This window comes from Tachyglossus aculeatus, chromosome 21, assembly GCF_015852505.1.
Source record: "Tachyglossus aculeatus isolate mTacAcu1 chromosome 21, mTacAcu1.pri, whole genome shotgun sequence".
Classification (NCBI taxonomy): domain Eukaryota; kingdom Metazoa; phylum Chordata; class Mammalia; order Monotremata; family Tachyglossidae; genus Tachyglossus; species Tachyglossus aculeatus.
Window position 1 is genome coordinate 5,846,604 of NC_052086.1, and position 11,069 is coordinate 5,857,672.

Here is an 11,069-nt window from a genome sequence, read left to right on the forward strand (position 1 = left end):
GGGGCTCACAGTCTTTATCCCCATTTTGCAGATGAGGTAACTGAGGCACAGAGAAGTTAAGTGACTTGCCCAAAGTCACACAGCTGACAATTGGCAGAGCCGGGATTTGAACCCGTGACCTCTGACTCCAAAGCCCGGGCTCTTTTCCACTGAGCCACGCTGCTTCTCTGAGCCACGCTGCTTCTCTGTATATATGTATATATGTTTGTACATATTTGTTACTCTATTTATTTATTTATTTATTTATTTTACTTGTACACATCTATTCTATTTATTTTATTTTGTTAGTATATTTGGTATTGTTCTCTGTCTCCCCCTTTTAGACTGTGAGCCCACTGTTGGGTAGGGACTGTCTCTACATGTTGCCAAGTTGTACTTCCCAAGCGCTTAGTACAGTGCTCTGCACACAGTAAGCGCTCAATAAATACGAATGATGATGATGATGATGATGATGATGTGGGCAGGGAATGTGTCTGCCAACCCTAAGGCCCAAGGTCACACAGCAGACAAGTGGCAGAGCGGGGATTACAATCCAGGTTCTCTGACCCCCCAGGCCTATGGGCTATCCAATAGGCCACGCTGTTTCTCAAGGGATTTGGGGGAAGCCCACTGCATACCCCCAAAACTCAACCTATCACTCAATCACTGGTACTTATCAAATGCTTGCTGTATGTAGAGCACGGTGTTAAGCGTTTGGGAGAGGACAGGGAGTATTGGTAGACTTCACTTCTCTAAGCCTACGTTACCTCATCTGTAAAACGGGGATGAAGATTGTGATGCCTACATGGGACATGGGCTGTGTTCAGCCTGATTAGCTTGTATCTACCCCAGCGCTTAGTACAGTGCCTGCCACACAGTAAGCACTTAACCAATACCATTTAAACAACAACAAAAAATCTTACCCAGGACATTATTCCATGACTATGTGGGCCTAATGTGTTAGTCTGGGTGGCCACCCTAGAAAGCAAGTTGGTTATTTTCCCCACCTCGGGGGTGGCTAATCATCTGAAACGGCTCTTGCCCTTGGAACAAGGTAACAGAAGTCAAATGTCCAGTTCCATGTCCCCAAGGCCATTACACTCTCATGGGGGAGACAGACAGTCAAAATCCATTTACAAACTGGGGGAGCAGGAGGAAGGACAAGGGTAGAGCGGGAAATTGGATAAATATGTCCAATTACCTTGTATCTACCCCAGCAGTTAGAACAGTGCCTGGCACATCGTAAGCGCTTAACAAATAACATAATAAAAATAATAATGATAATAATAATTAATATTATATTGTCTCTCCCAAGCACTTAGTACATTGCAATGCACACAGTAAGTGCTCAATAGATACCATTGTTGATAATGATGATACTACCACGACTTCTATTCCTAGAGAAGCAGCGTAGCTCAGAGGAAAAGAGCACGGGCTTTGGAGTGAGAGGTCATGGGTTCAAATTCCAACTCCACCAATGGTCAGCTGTGTGACTTTGGGCAAGTCACTTCACTTCTCTGGGCCTCAGTTCCCTCATCTGTAAAATGGGGAGTAAGACTGTGAGCCCTATGTGGGACAACCTGATCTCCTTGTATCCCTCCAGCGCTTAGAACAGTGCTTTGCACATAGTAAGCGCTTAACAAATACCATCATTATTATTATTATTACTACTACAACAACTAATATTATTATTCCTATTATTGTTACTCTTGCTACAACTACTACTACTAGATGATATCCCCCAAAGGGTGGTTTCTGTGGAGGCAAAAAATCATCGATGAGAAACTGATTCAAAGTCAGCCTAGGTTCTCTTCACTGGGGCAGATCTACTTTACGTCTTTGACTGACCTTCACTATAGACTCTTACTGTGAGGTTATTTTGGTATCCTTGGTTAAGGGATTTTTTTTAAAGCAACAGATTAGTGGAAGACAAGAGCACACAAAGCATTATGCAAACGAGTGAATCCTGTAGCTGCACAAACTCTAGTTCTATGTCATTGCCAAAAAGAGGGGAAAAAAGAGGGTGATGAAAAGCTCTTTATACACTCCAGCCACTGGCAATGAAATTCATACATACTTATATATATATATATATATATATATACACACACACACACACCTATATATATATATACACCTATATATATATACACCTATATATATACACCTATACACACACACACACACACACATATATATATATATATATACACCTATATAGTTGTCCTTCATATTCAAAGACACAACAAGCAGTGAAATTCACCTGCTGTGTATGAGGGTGTGAGGGTTTGTGTCATCGGTATGTGTTCTGGCTACAGTTGGTGCACAAAAAGGTGCCCTTGTGTGGAAAGACAGAGACATGTGTATTTTTTGGGGGGTGGGGGGAGAGGGAGAGAGGAAGAGAGAGAGAGTGTGTGTGTGTTCATTCCCAGTTAAAAAAAAAAAACCCAGCCTAGAAAATTCCAAATGATCTTGAAACTAAAATTCCAAACTTGAGATGTTAAAACTCTCCCAATCTGGTGTTTGAACGAATATTATGACAGGAGATCATGGTTTCTAAGCACCTGGACACTGGATTCATGTCAAAGGGTTTTATAAGTTCTGGTATTTGTTAAGCACTTACTATGTGCCAAGCACTGTTCTAAGCACTGGGGTAGATACAAGGTAATCAGGTTATCCCACATGGGGCTCACAGTCTGAATCCCCATTTTACAGATGAGGTAACTGAGGCCCAGAGAAGTTAAATGACTTGCCCAAGGTCACACAACTGATAGGTGGCAGAGCAGGGATTAGAACCCACAATGTCTGACTCCCAATCCCGGGCTCTTTCCATTAAACCAGAAGCAGTGTGGCCTAGCAGAGAGAGCACAGGCCTGGGCGTCAGAAGGACCTGAGTTCTAACCCCAGCTCTGCCAATTCATCATCATCATCATCATCATCAATCGTATTTATTGAGCACTTACTATGTGCAGAGCACTGTACTAAGCCCTTGGGAAGTACAAATTGGCAACATATAGAGACAGTCCCTACCCAACAGTGGGCTCACAGTCTAAAAGGGGGAGACAGAGAACAAAACCAAACATACTAACAAAATAAAATAAATGGAATAGATATGTACAAGTAAAATAAATAAATAAATAAATAGAGTAATAAATATGTACAAACATATATACATATATACAGGTGCTGTGGGGAAGGGAAGGAGGTAAGATGGGGGGGATGGAGAGGGGGACGAGGGGGAGAGGAGCCAAGAGGAGCAAGCCAATTGCTTGCTGTGTGACCTTGGGCAAGTCACTTCACTTCTCTGTGCCTCAGTTCCCCCTTCTGCAAAATGGGGACTCAATAACTGTTCTCCCTCTTAGACTGTGAACTTCATTGAGATCTGATGCTCTTATATCTACCTCAACATTTAGTACAGTGCTTTGCTCAATAAATACCAATGATCGACTGATATTTAGTAGTATCAGTAGTAGTTGCAGCAATAATGGTATTTGGTAATAATGTTTAGTAGATGTAGTAATAGACTGTGAGCCCACTGTCTTTTAGACTGTGAGCCCACTGTTGGGTAGGGACTATATATGTTGCCAACTTGTACTTCCCAAGTGCTTAGTACAGTGCTCTGCACACAGTAAGCGCTCAATAAATACGACTGATTGACTGAAAGATTAACAGTGGTAATTGGTAATCACAGGAGTTGAAATATTGAGTAATAATAGTAATGTACTTAATAGTAATAGCAGTAGTATTTGTAGTTATAATAGTGGTAATGGTATTTAATAGTAGCAGGAGAAGTAGTATTTGTAGTTATAATAGTGGTAATGGTATTTAATAGTAGCAGGAGAAGTAGTATTTGTAATAAGAATAATAAATAATCATGGTATTTGTTAAGCACTTACCAAGTGTCAAGCACTGTTTTAAGCACTGGGGTAGATACAAGCTAATAGGGTTGGACACAGTCCCCAACCCAAGGGGGACTCACAGTCTTAATCCCATTTTACAGATGAGGTAACTAAGGCCTAGAGAAGTGAAGTGACTTGCCCAAGGTCACACAGCGGACAAGTGGCTGAGCCGGGATTAGAACCCAGGTCCTTCTGACTTCCAGGCCTGTGCTCTGTCCAGTAAGCCTTGATGCTACGCTATTAGTGGTAATAGTAATGATAATAATTATGGTATTTGTTAAGCACTTACTATGTGCCAGACACTCTACTAAGCCCTGGGGTGGGTACAGACAAATTGAGTTGGACACAGTCCCTGTGCGGCTCACAATCTCAGTCCCCGTTTTATAGATGAAGAACTGATGCCCAAAGAAGTGAAGAGACCTGCCCAAGGTGGCAGAGTCTGGATTAGAACCCAGGACCTTCTGACTCCTAGTCCTGGGCTCTATCCACTAAGCACGCTGCTTCTCTAGTCATCATCATCATCATCAATCGTATTTATTGAGTGCTTACTATGTGCAGAGCACTGTACTAAGCGCTTGGGAAGCACAAATTAGCAATATATACAGACAGTCCCTACCCAACAGTGGGCTCACAGTCTAAAAGGAGAGACAGAGAACAAAACCAAACATACTAACAAAATAAAATAAATAGGATAGATATGTACAAGTAAAATAAATAAATAGAGTAATAAATATGTACAAACATATATACATATAATACAAACATACTATAGTCTCTAGTAGTAGTAGTAGAGGAGCAGCGCGGCTTAGTGGATAGAGCCCAGGCCTGGGAATCTGAGGACGTGGGTTCTAATCCCAGCTCCACCACTGGTCTGCTGTGTGACCTTGGGCAAGTCACTTCACTTCTCTGGGCCTCAGTTCCCTCATTTGGAAAATGGGGATTAAGACTGTGAGCCCCACAAGGGGCAACCTAATTACCCTGCATCTACCCCAGCGCTTAGAACAGTACTTGGCACACGGTAAGCGCTTAACAAATACCATCATTATTAATCGAAGTAGTAATGGTGATGGTAGTAGTAATACTAGTAGTAGTTCCTACTAGGTACAGTCCTTTGCACTGAACTCTGGGGAAAATACAACAGTAGCACAAGATTGAATTTCCTGCCACCGAGAAGCTTACACTCAAATAGACGCAACAGACAAAAATATTTTCAACGGGTGAAATGAGAAGAAATAACTGAACATGTAACTGAAAATCCACGTATCCACAAGCGCTAAGGATGGGGTTTCAACACAGTCTGAAGCGTCGGACCAAGAGGAAGGGAGGAAGAGAGAGCGGGAGGGATGAAGGGAAGGAGGGAGAAAGGGAGAGAGGGAAGGAAGAAGGAAAGGAGGGAGGGAGGGAGAGAGGGAGGGGAGGAGGAAGAGAGGGAGAGCGCTGTTGATCGTTTCTTCTCCTAAGAAATGCCCAGCTGCCCTCATCAAGAAAACCACCAGAACAAACACCTACACTGTTTCCGCAAGAACACATCCTCGTTTAGAGAGGCGGACTTACTCATCTGTAATAATTATCCGGCATCGCTCCCCCTTGGTACAGTCGAGAGCCCAAACTTTTCCACTTGTCTGAAATGCTGGAGATTTCTCTGACTCCAGCTCGGGTTTGCAGTTGAAAGTCTTGGCGAGTTTTCTGTTTTGCCTTCAGATCGAGTTCCTCGCTGTCCTCCCAACGCAAAGGCTTGGCGTCGGAGAGGGAGATCTTCTGCCTTGGCAGCAGTGTGTGGAGGGAATGGAAATCTGAAGGCTTTGTGAAAAGCTATACGGCACGGTCGTCATTTGGGTGACGGCCTCTTTTGGGTTTTTATTTTAAAGAAAACAGGTTTAAGAATAAACCCCTTTACCAACTCGGTTTCTGGGAGTTCCATCAATACCAGGAACACCACTGGGGAGCCAGTCAGTCAAATATATTTACTGAGCACTTACTATGTGCAGAGCACTGTACTAAGCACTTGGGAGAGGACAATATAACATTATAACAAGTACAATCCCTGCCCAAAATGAGCTTACAGTCTGGAGCGGGGGTTTCAGGTCAGAGAAAGACCTCTTTTACTGCTCATTATGGTCATTATGGTCAGGGAATGTGTCTGCTGATTCTGTCGTATTGTACTTTCCCAAGCGCTTAGTACAGTGCTCGGCACATAGTAAGAGCTCAATAAATACGATTGATTGATCGAATGATTGCCCCGGACAGCTCTTTATGTTGACCTCCAGACTGAAAGTTTGTTGTGGGCAGGAATCAGGTCCGCCAGCTCTGTTGTACTGGACTCGCCCAGGAAGTTAGTACAGAGCTCCACATGCAGTAAGCACTCAATAAATACCATTGATGGATTGAGCATGTGGGGAAAGAGAGATGATTCCATGTGCAGCATTCCCGCAGTCAGAACATGAACACCCTTTGGAAATCCCTAGGAGAAGCAGCATGGCGTAGTGGATAGATCCCAGACTTGAGAGTCAGAAGGTCATGTGTTCTAATCCCGACTCCCCCAACGGCCTGCTGTATGACCTCGGGCAAGCCACTTCACTTCTATGGGCCTCAGTTACCTCATCTGTAAAATGGGGATTGAGACTATGAGCCCCACGTGGGACAGGGACTGTGTCCAACCCGATTTGCTTGTATTCACCCCAGGGCTTAGGAAAGTGCTTGGCATACAGTAAACACCTAACAAATACCACCATTATTAAATCAACGTAGGAGTCATAACAAGGAAGCTCAGAGGAGCAGTTTAGACCACCCAAGCCAGTTTGGGGGACTGGCGTCGTAATTTGGGGTCTCCTTTTTTCAGTGAATGCCCAGAACTCAAAGGCTAAGAAAAACTGGGTGCTCACTTGGGAGAAAGGCAATTGGAAAGGAGGGAGACCTTCTTTCATGAACCTTTTAAAAGGAGGTTTTATTTTCTTCACTTTAGCAAAAACAGTTTCGAACCATGGCTGAGTTTCATGGCTGAAATATAATCCTGTCAAGGGAAAATTGGATTTAGCACTTAGAGAAGTGAAGGCACAAAACTCCTCTTAGCGGCCATGGGTGTGAGTGTGTGTGTGCATATGTACACGTGTGTGGGGATGTGTGTGTGGACGGTGCACATTTGGGCATGTGTGTGTGTATGTGTGTGCGTGTGTGCGTGAGAGAGAGAGAGAGAGAGAGAGAGCTAGAGGCCTTCCTCTATCCAACTCGAAAATCAAAGAGGCAGAAGAACGGGGAGAGCAAGCCAAGAAATAAGGACAATGATATTCCAGTAATTACAGATGAAGACAGCCAGCGAACCTGCCAGGAAGTCTGAGGAAATAAAAATACAGGCAGCCAAAAGTTAACCAAGTCGAAGCCCTGTTTGTCTCTCCAAGCCTTGGTCGACTGAGAACTGCTCACTTCCCACAGGATGAAGAGGCTGAACTGACCGTAGGGCAGGGTGGCTCAGTGGATCCAGCCTGAGCCTGGAAGCCAGGAGATCTGGGCTCCCAGCCAAGCTCTGCCTCTGGCTTGCTGCAGGACCTTGGGTAAGTCACTGAGCCTCCTTGGGCCTTGGCTTCCTCATCTCTGAAATGGGGAAGTAGACTAGACTGTAAGCCCAAAATAATGGTATTTGTTAAGCGCTATGTGCCAGGCACCGTTCTAAATGCTAGAGTAGATATGAGGCAATCAGGTTGGACACAGTCCGTGTCCCACAGGGAGCTCACAATCTTCACCCCCATTTTACAGATGAGGGAACAGAGGCACAGAGAAATGAAGTGACTTGCCTGAGGTCACACAGCAGAGAAGTGGCCGAGCTGGGACTAGAACCCAGGTCCTTCTGACTCCTAGGCCTGGGATCTATCCACTAGACCACGCTGATTCTCACTGTGGGCAGGGAATGTGTCTATCAATTCTGTTATACTGTACTCTCCCAAGCGCTTAGTACAAGCGCTTGTACAAGTACAAGTACAAGAGCTCCCAAGTGCTCCGCACACAGTAAGCACTCAGGAAATACCAGTGACTGACTGGGGTGAAAATACTTGATTTCTCCGTACTTCTTAGATGGTGAGCTCCATGTGGGACAGGAATTCTGTCCAACATGATGATTCTGTGTCCCCAAATAAGAGCTTAGTCAAGACAGTGATAAGAATAACCCTAGGCATAATTTTGAGGATGAACCTCTGAAGCAGTGTCTTGAAAAATGAGTGTAAGTGACAAAGTTCACTCCACACTCCAGAAGAACACATATTTTGGAGAAGTGAGCAGATCCTCAGTAGTTGAGTCAGAGAGGGAGAGGAATCCCAAGCTTGCGGAATCCAAATTCGAAGCTCGGTAGTAGGCATTTGGGTCTATTTGCTCACCGAGAGAGAGCATTAGGAGGGAAGGCCTGGAGGCAGAGAAACAAATGAGCTGGAAAAGCATTAGAGACATCAGTTGGTGTAAGCCATCTACCAACGTGTCTCGTGGGAGAGAGGTGGAGAGGAAAAAGGCCAATCAAGAAGAGGAGGCAGGTCAAGTATATTTCCTCTAGCTCTGGGATTAGACAATTCACCAACAAGGGTTTCCAAATCCAGGTACATTTTGCTCATCAAAAAATAATCAAATCCATTAGAATGTAAGCTTCTCGAGGGCAGGGATGGGTCTGCTTACTCTTCCAAGTGCTGAGTATAGTGTCCAGCCCACAGCAAGCGCACGATAAATACCATTCCTTGATAGATTAGACTGTAAACTCCATAAGGGGAGGGAATGTGTGTTCTGCTTCTGTTGTTTTAATAATAATAATAATAATAATAAATTCATGGTATTTGTTAGTGCTTACTATGTGTCAGGCACAGTTATAACCACTGGGGTAGAAACAAGTTAATCAGGTGGGACCCGGTCCCTGTCCTGGAGCTAGAGAAAGTGGAATGGGCTAGTGGAAAGACCTGGGTTCCAATCCCAGCTCTTCCACTTGTCTGCTGTGTATCCTGGGGTGAGTCACTTCACTTCTCTGTGCCTCAGTTGCCTCATCTATAAAATGGAGATTCAATCCTAGGCCCTCCTACTTAGACTGTGAGTCCCATGTGGGATGGGGACTGTGTCTGTCCTGACTAACTTGTACCTACCCCGGAGCTTAGAAGAGTGTTTGGCACACCATAAGCACTTAACAAATACTACAATTACTATGGCACTCACAGCCTGGGAAGGGAGGGCTTTAATACAGAGCCATGCACTCGGTCGGAGCTCATTCAGTTTTGCCCACTGCCCCTGGACAAATTAATGTCAAAACCACCCTGGCCTCCTGACTTCATTTCTCTCAAAACAATCGATCCTGCTGGGCAGAAACTGAAAACAAGGCGGAATTAACACACTTGAGAAAAGCAGTCCAGCAGCCTAGTGGAAAGAGCCTGAGCTTGGAAGTCAGCAGACCTGGGTTCTAATTCCGGTTCAGCCGCGAGTCTGCTGTGTGACCTTGGGCAAATCACTCCCCTTCTCAGTACCTCAGTTCCCTCATCTGCAAAATGGGTATTCAGTATCTGTGCTCCCTCCTTCTTTCTGAGTCCCATATCGGGCAGGGACTGTGTCCAACCTGATCATCTCATATCTCCTCAGAGCTTATTACAGTGCTTGGCACATAGTAGGTGCTGAACAAAAAACCCGATTATTAGAAAAGGGCACTGGGTTGGGGCGGGGGGGGAATCGCATGACACCTCTTACACTGTGGACAGGGAATGTATCTGTTTATTGTTATATTATAGTCTCCTAAGTGCTTAGTACAGTGCTCTGCACACCATAAGCACTCAATAAATACAATTGAATAATGAATGGAAGAGGCAACCAAAGATGATGGGTTATGTGCTTTGCACATAGTAAGCGCTTAATAAATGCCATCATTATTATTATTAGAGAAGCAGCGTGGCTCAGTGGAAAAGAGCACGGGCTTTGGAGTCAGAGGTCATGGGTTCAAATCCTAGCTCTGCCAATTGTCAGCTGTGTGACTTTAGGCAAGTCACTTAACTTCTCTGTGCCTCAGTTACCTCATCTGGAAAATGGGGATGAAGACTGTGAAACCCACGCGGGACAACCGGATCACCTTGTATCCTCCCCAGCGCTTAGAACAGTGCTTTGCACATAATAAGCGCTTAATAAATGCCATCATTATTATTAGGGGCAGGGAAGGTGTCTTGGACTTCAGAAAGCAGAGACTAAAGAGTGTTGGGGAACAGGGTTCCTGCTCTAAGCGGAACTGAAGGGAGCATCAGGTGTGAGGAGTCTGCGTGGGTTGCTTCTCCGACTGCTGGAAACCAGAGAGGGAGAAGGAGGCTCCCTTCCTGCCCCGGACGCATTTGGCTGATGATCCGAGAGCTGCAGACTGGCTCTCTGAAAATCAATTTGCTGCCGCGCCGCCTCTAAAGGGCCCCCATGCAATTGAAATGGCCATCTTCAGCTTTTTCAACAAGGGAAAAAGCATCCCCGCAGTTGGTTTGGAGGCAGGGGCAGATGGCTAGGCAGGCTCCATTAGGAAAGTTTGATGCCTGGGAGAGCCACGGAGAAAGCGTCTCTGCCTGAGGGCTGCAAATTTCACACTGGCTGTCTGTGGATTTACACACACACATGGACGCACGCACGCACACTCCCTCCCACACCCCAAACAACTCCTCCAAAATCTCACTGTGGAGGAATCTGGCTTTCACACCCACAGTCATTCAAATCCATTCCCCACCACCCAAAAATCCCCCTCCGAAACCCCTGCCCAATCCTTTTCTGGAGGATATTTGCTCATAGACACAGACACACACAGTCACACACATAAACACAGAACGGACCCCCTACCATTCATCTTATATAATTGTTGAGGTACAGGTGTAGGGGTGAGCTCTTTCTCCTTGTTTTCTAGTGATTCATTCCCAGAGTAATGGCCAAAATGTTCCTTTCCCTTCCTCCTTAATGGAGGGAGACCCATCTGATCCCCCAACCTCCTGGCCCAACCTCCACTTCTGCCAATATAAGGTTCATTTCTCACCCACCCCCTGTGAAAAGGTGAATGATACTGGGCCCTTTTTTATAAAATCTCCAAAGAATATGGTGTATTCTTGAAGTACCTTTCTTTCCCCAGTAATTTGACATGAAAATTCCATTTGGACCTCACAAGGTCCTTAAGGGGTTAGGAAAAGGCTTGCGCTGTTACTCTTATTTTACAGATGGGGA

At 45.0% G+C, this 11,069-nt stretch overlaps 1 protein-coding gene across 1 annotated transcript in view; it reads right to left on the bottom strand.

Moving 5' to 3' along the window:
* Positions 1 to 5,542, bottom strand: part of LOC119941870 — a 130,734-nt gene extending 125,192 nt beyond the window's left edge. The window contains exon 1 of the mRNA XM_038762392.1: positions 5,433 to 5,542. The gene's annotated coding sequence lies outside the window, so the exon portion shown is untranslated. The remainder of the gene's footprint in view (positions 1 to 5,432) is intronic.
* Positions 5,543 to 11,069: the final 5,527 nt, after the last annotated feature.